General features: G+C 38.0%; 1 pseudogene; it reads right to left on the bottom strand.

Annotated features, from left to right (window-relative positions):
- Window positions 1–6650: 6650 nt before the first annotated feature.
- On the bottom strand, window positions 6651–6821 carry LOC114687051 (annotated as a pseudogene).
- Between the last annotated feature and the right edge of the window lie 1033 nt (window positions 6822–7854).

Raw genomic sequence — 7854 nt, forward strand, 5'->3', positions numbered from 1 at the left:
ACATCATCTTTCATCTGTGCATGCCTGTGTCCACATTTTCCCTTTTTATGAGGACACCATGCATCTTGGGTTAGAATCTACCCTAATAATCTTCTTTGACCATAATTGTCTCATTGAAGTGCCTACTCCAAATAAAGCTATATTTGGATGCAGTGAGTGCACTGGAGGGTAGATTTAGCATACCTATTTTGATGGTCACAATTAAAGCTATAAGGGTGGTGGTTTTGCTCCAGCTGTTGGGAGTACTGCCTAGAAATGGTCCTTGGCATTTCTAGTGGCTGTTACTATATAGCCCAGATTGGTCTTGAATTTGCCATCCTCCTACCTCTGCCTCCTGAGAATCAGGATTATAGGCATGTATCATCATGTTCAGCTCATACTTGAGTAATTTTTAAAACAAATTTAATTCTCATAGTTCTTAAGGTTGGGAAGTCCAAGAGTGTGGCACCATCATCTGACAAGGCCCTTATGCTGTGTCACAACAGGGCAGAAAGGCATGAGAGTGTGTGAGAGACAGAAGACAGGAGCAAGTTAATCTATGAAGGCCAGAGTGGTAAGAGAAGAAGAAAGAGAGAGAGGAGGGGAGAAGGAGGAGGAAGAGCAGAAGCAAAAAGGAGAGAGATCACTTTTATAAAGCTATGGCCTGGGCTGAAGAGATGGCTCAGCCACTAAAGTCTAGGCTCACAACCAAAATATAAAACTATGGCCTGGGTAAGTAACTAACATCCACAATCTATTCACAAGGGTGGGGGTCCTCATTATCTAGTCACTTCCTAAAGGTTCTGCTTCCCAGGGCCATCGCAGTGCCAATTAAATTGTATTGTGGACTTTGGAGGAGTCATTCAAAACACAATACTCCCGAGACAGCTTGTAAGCTGGGGTGCAATATTAAACAGTGAGTCTTAAAACATCAGTCAGCAGTAATTCCTGAACACAACAGGAAGTAGTCATGGTGAATCTAGCAATTATCACAGCAGATGGCTTAGAGAGAAGCATGCCAGGCTTCAGGGCAATTCCCTGGAGTTGAAGAGAAAGAAAAGTATTCCAGGGAGGCCTGGGGTCCCAAGACCTCACAGGACAGAATACCAGGTAGTAAGGACAAGACACAGAGAGTGCTACATATTTGCAAGTAAAGCTTTGCAGAACTTGGTTGATTACTTATCAGCACATAAAGTGTTGTAAAGAAATTACCCAGGTCTGAGAAAAGGACCATCAAAAGGATTGGAAGAAACAAATTCACAGAGGACAAAAAAAAATAGTTGTTCTTATTAGACAGAATGGAAAACCTTACACATGGAATATGTAATAATGATCCTCCAATGACATCCATGCCTGTGAATATGTTGTGTTCCTCTGCAGACATGCTTACATTAAGAATCTTGAGAGGGAAGAGTTTATCCTGAGTTATCTAGGTGGTTCCAGAGTAATCACAGAGGTCCTTATGCAAAGGGGCAGGAGGTGACAATCAGAGAAGAAGAGGTGACATATAAGTAGAGGCTAGTGAGGAGAGGCCTTTTGGCATTTGACTTGAGCATAGTTAGACTGACTTTAGCTATCTAGCTTCTGGAATGGGAAGGTAATTCACTGTGTTGTTTTAAGCCACTAACTTTGGGGAAACTTAGTCTTGCAGCCACAAGTCCAGAAAACTGAAAACTTCACAGATAAGAGCACTATTTGTAAGCAGTGATCAAGCACAGACAGCCCTATGAGATTTCCAGAATCCCAAACAGTACTAAATGAACTCGGGTAAGGTGATAAGAGAAACCACTCTTAAAACAAATAAGGCAACTGGGGGCAGAGAGATGGCTCAGTGGGTAAAAGTGCTTGCTGTCCAAGCCTGATGACGTTAGTTGGATCCCTGGAATCCATAGTGGAAGGAAAGAACCAACTCAAGTTGTTCTCTGGCCACCACATGTACATTGGGACATACACATGCCAACACCACTTATGCACACACCACATATGCACATACCACATATACATTAAGTAGTAATAATAATGAAATGAAATTAATGTATATGTGGAAGGTTTATAAGGTTGTTTTTAAAGTAGTAATAATAATGAAATGAAATTTTAAAACAAAAAATTAATTAGATGTAGGCGTAAGTTCTAATAAAGCCAATGAAAATGGAAACTAATCTAGTACTCACTGAATACTCTAAACAGAAAAACATTTTGAGAGAAAGCAAAGATGACCTAAGTAAACAGAGAGATATTCTGTGTGTTAATTATGAATCTACTCAATAAAAGATCAAAATTTGGGGCATGGGGGAATAAGACATTTGCACAGATTCTTCACTAATTATGATGATCGAATGGCGAGGCATGGGAAAAGAGGCTCAGCATCACTGGGCATTGCAGCAATGCAAGCCATACTATAGTAGTATAGCACTATATACCTGTTAGGTGACTAAAACTGAAAAGGGCCAACTATATCAAATGCTGACAATGATGTAGGCCTACAGGACCTATATACTGTTGGTACTAATGTAAACTTAGAACACTTTGGGAAAGAGTTTGAGATTTTCTTCAAATATCAACTGTTCATTTACCAGCCATTCTACTCCAAGTTATTACCCAGGAGCTATGAAAGCCTAGGTCTGTGCAGATATGGGTACATGAATGCTTACAGTAGTTTTATGTATAACAATACTGAAGTGGAAGCAGTCCAAACATCCATCAACAGATGATATGTCTGTATCATCAGATACATCAACAGATAGAGATATATCTATATCTATAAAATCCTCCTCAGCAATCTGAAATATTGATGCATAAAATTTTGAATAATTGTGCTGAATGAAATAAGCCCAGCAAAAAGAGTACATACCATATGATTACATTCACATAAAATTCTATTTAATGTGAAGTAGTCTATAGTAACATGAGGTAGAACAATTGTTGTGGAATGGTAGTTGGGATAGTAGAGGAGATGACATAGTTGTAGAGTACAAAGGAGAAAACTTGAATATAGGTATAGATCCACTTTAAATAGGTGCCATTCATTATGCTATTGCACCTCAATACAGTTGTTCAAAACTGTAATGCCTCCCACCAGACATAGCAGCATTCACCTATACTCCCAGCACTTAGCAGGTAAAAGCAGGCCAAATAGTATAAAGTTACTTAGCTTAAAATTATTAAAAGTTTAAAGACAGCCAGAACTATATACAGTACACTCCAGGCTAGCATGTGCTATAGAGTGAGACCAAGTCTCAAAAACAAAAAGAAACCTTATAACACACCAATAAAATATACTAGAAATTCCCATTTATAAAATTCTAAAAATTAAATATTTTTTTGTGTTTTCTTTTGTCTGAAACAGGGTTTCTCTACATAGCCCTGGCTGTCTTGGAGCTCACGATCTAGACCAGGCTGATCTACAACTCACAGAGATCCTCCTGCTCTGTCTCTACTTCCCAAGTGTGGAGTTCACTGGTGTGTGTCACCATATTTGACAGCAAAAATTAAATAGTTTGAAATAAATCCTACGTGAAATTTGAAAATTTTATAAGAAGAAAAGTTTTAAACATTCTTGAAGGTCACCAAAACAGATTAAACAGACAGTATGATACTCATTTGATTTTGAATATGTTGAATATGTTTTTTTAGGAAGAATCCTCCCAGAATAGCCAGATAAACACTGAGAGAAAACTAGACTGGACTAGAGAAAAACTAAACTAGTATTTTAGGAATCTGAGAATTCAAGCAATACAGTAGTTGTATATAAGTAGACAAATGATAGATGGACTTTTGGCCCATAAATATACCCAATTATATGTGAAATTTTTGTATCTGATACAGGACAAGACCACTAAGTCTCAGAGGCAAAAGCTGACATTTTAATAAATAAGACTGAGCCAACTTGGAAAAAGAGAAAAGTAAATCTGTTCTTTACACCACAAACTCCAATGGATCAGGATTCTAAATATAAAAATGAAACTAAAAATAAACAGGCAGCCAGGCATGGGTGGTGCCCATTTTTAATTCCAGAGCCAAGCAGATCTCTGAGTTGAAGGCTAGCCTGATCTGCAGAGTGAATTACAGGACATTCAGTCCTACACAGAAAGACCTTGTCTCAAAGGAAAAAAAAAAAAAGCTGGACAGTGGTGGCACACACTTTAATCCCAGTACTCTGGAGGCAAAGGCAGGTAGATCTCTGTGAGTCTGAGGCCATCCTGGTCTACAGAGGGAGTTCCAGGATAGCCAAGACTATTATACAGAGAAAGCCTGTCTTGAACACACACACGCACACAGGTGCACATGGTGGGGTGGGAGGACAGGCATAATTGTCTTCAATGGAAGGACTGGTCTTCCAGCTCTGACACAAGATGAGGACCTGTTAAAGGATGAATTGAAGAGACCAGATAAAATGAAAATGTTTTCACAGGACAAAGAGTTCATAAACATGGCTGAGGAGATGGCTCTGTAGATAAAGTGTTTACAGCATAAGCATGAAGGCCAGAGTTTGTATCTCCAGCCCCACATAAATACTGAGCAGGCTGGTAACCAACTGTAATACTAGCAGGAACAGACAAGGCATCCCCAGAGCAAGCTGAGTAGCTAGACTAGGCAAAGCAAGGCAGAAAGCAATTGAGGAAGATACTCAGTGTTAACTTCTGGCCTCCACATGTACACCCCCCACACACATGTATCCACACATATTTGAACACACACATATGCATGGACACCGCAAAACCAAAAGACATTTGTCAAAATGAGACTGATATCCTTAGTATAAAATTACTAAAGGCTGAGAGACAATGTTGAAATGCACAGTGTATTGTCATCATACATAACTCCTATATATCAAGCAAAATTAAAATTTGGAGGGACAAGAGAGATGGCTTAGATGTTACAAGCACTTGTTTTTTCTTAGAGGACCTCAGTTGAGTTTCCATTACTTATGTCAGTCACCTTTAACTCCAATTCCAGGGCATTTGACATCTTCTGGATTCTGTGGGCACTCACACAAACATGTGCAAAGTCCTCTACATATACATACAATAAAATAAAGCCTTTAAAATTAAATAAAAATTTTAAAAACAAGTGAGAAGGAAAAAACTTGAGGACAAAAGCATAACCAACAGAAAATGTGTAAAAGACATGAATAATTGATTATAAGACTTTCAAATACAGACAGATATCCAAACTCATATACAATTAAAGTATAATTAGAAAAATGAAAATAAAAATAAAAATAACATTGAGATGGTATTTCTCACCTATCAGACTGACAAAACTTAAGAAGCAGGGCAGGAATGCAGGTACTGTTATATATGACTGGGGAGATTGCAAAATAGTATAATGTTTCTGGAATTCACAATATCCAGCTACTTATATATTTACTTTTTCATAGTGCTGGGAACATACTTTGAAGTTATACCTCCCACAATAACATACACACACACACACACACACACACACACACACACACACACACACACACTGGATGCTTTCTTGCAGCTATGTTTATTATAAAATACTGGAAAAAATCCAAATGGTATACAAAGGAGAGGGATTCAATAAGCTATGGTGTAGTTACACAGTGAAGTGCTATTTAAAACAAAACACAAGGACTGATACCTCCATAGACTAACAACAAAAATGTCAAACTGTAAAAGAATATCTGTAATATACTATACTTCTTACAAGAAGAAAAATATAAGGAAAGGCACATATATCTGCTTTATTATGCAAAATATGTATGAGACAGATATGCCAGAAATGAAAGATTTTATCTTCTACAGGGAATGGTCAACAAAAGGAGAGAGAGGGAGTTATAATTGAGGAAGAGGAGGCTATGCTTCTCAGAACTCTTTAACATGGCTTTACCTCTTGGAAACATTCTTCATAGGGAAATTTTCATGGGATCCTACTCCTAGACAAAGAACTACAGGCAACCAATGACTGCTGGGAGGAGGAGAAGCCTTTCCCAGGGATTAGCACCCTTTTTTCTTGCCCAATGCAGAGTGGTCCATCCTTGAAACAATATACACACCAAAGTCAAAAACAGACTCAGCAGGTTGTATACACACACACACACACACACACACACACACACACATTTGTGTATACACATATGTATGTAACAATAATAATCAAAGAAAAAGAAACTAGCAAGTGGAGGGTAGGGGGACTTGGGTTGGTAGCTGGGAGAGATGGAGGGAAGAAACAGAAGGAAAAAAGTGATGTAATTCTATTTTAAATTTTAAAAAAAAGAAAAGAAAAACATGCATTGCATGTGCTCTTCCAATATATGAACACATAAACCTGGATGTAATCATAACCCAAAATGGAATATGGTCATAAATTAAACCAATCTGTATTGCAAATGAATATCATAACCACACTGAAGGAGAGAGGGGGAAAAAGTCTGAATCTAAGTGTTAATAGAAGAGGCTGTTTTCATTAGATATCATAAAAACTAAAGACATAAAGAACTCCACACAAATGCCACATTCTAGTTAGTAAACCTGGTTCTTGCAGACATATGAATTGGTAATTCTGAAATCATTTTGTGTGAAAGGTGGAATTGAATAAATCCATGAATGATATATTTTTGTAGGTCTTAAAGTCTGTTTTTATTTTTATGTAAGAGACTAATATGGCCTCTTCGTCTAGGTTTTGAATAATCCATCAAAGGTCACTTAATCCAACTTAATGAAACCTACATCCTTCACATACTAATCAAAACCCTGACCACACACATTCAGCCCAAATTTCTAGATCAGACCATGGCAGTTAGAGCAGATGCAGAAAGAGCAAGAACCCCAGCTGAACTTCTGTGGATGACTCCAGTAGAGGTTCTGGTGACCCATCTTGCCTTCAGATGGCCAAAATGGAAAAAAGAAAACAATATATTTTAGATGATGAGAGCTACATTTGTCAGTCTCAGAGTTCAAGTAAGAAAAACATTAGAATAAACCTTGTGGTGTTTGATTGAAATTGGAGGTGTCAGAAGGAACTTACAGCTTTTGACATAAACATCCAGCTACATAAGAATATAGATGTAGGGCCAGGCTGCACATGCCTTTAATCTCAGCATTCAGGAGGCAGAGGCAGGTGGATCTCTGTGAGTTCGAGGCCAGCCTGGTCTACAAAGTGGGTTCCAGGACAGCCAAGGCTACACAGAGAAACCCTGTCTTGAAAAAAAAAAAAAAAAGAGGGAAATAGGGATGTGTGTGTATCTGGATTAGTACACACACACACATTATCTAGTTCTATCCTATAGATGCAATTAGAAAATAATTGGAATAATTATTCTCCAGGCCTTGGCTTCTAAAATACAGTTCTCCTTTGGAAAAGAGTGGAGCTCCTTTGAGAAGTAAACAAGCAAGCAAACAAACAAATGATATAGCTAAATGTTTTAAGGATATGTCAAGAAGACACAGGAACAAACCAGAAACCCAGTGATCACAGAGTGAGCAATTTGAAAAATAACAATGATGGACAGTAAGCCATAAATCTATACTAACAAATAACTACATATGTAAGTAAGCAAGTGAGAGCTCACAGCTCTCATACTCTTGCAGAGGAATTCCAAATTGAAAAGAAGATGTAAATTTACAGACATGTTACTTTCAGCCTTAATTAGAGAAGACTATCTTTACAGTGAACAGTGGCAGTGAATTCAGATACTCATGGCTTCACAGGACCCTCAAAATGAGTTAAGACCCGGATAATGAGTGCCAGTAAGTACTCAGCCTAAAAACACAACGTTTATACTATGCCCTCCAATACTTAGGGAACATTGTGAAAGAGAAAGGTGGAGAGCATGTGAGAGCCAAAAGATACAGAGAATGGCTATGAAATATTTCCTGGGCAAGACATAACTTTGTAATCATAAATTCA

This window comes from Peromyscus leucopus, chromosome X, assembly GCF_004664715.2.
Source record: "Peromyscus leucopus breed LL Stock chromosome X, UCI_PerLeu_2.1, whole genome shotgun sequence".
Taxonomy (NCBI): Eukaryota; Metazoa; Chordata; class Mammalia; order Rodentia; family Cricetidae; genus Peromyscus; species Peromyscus leucopus.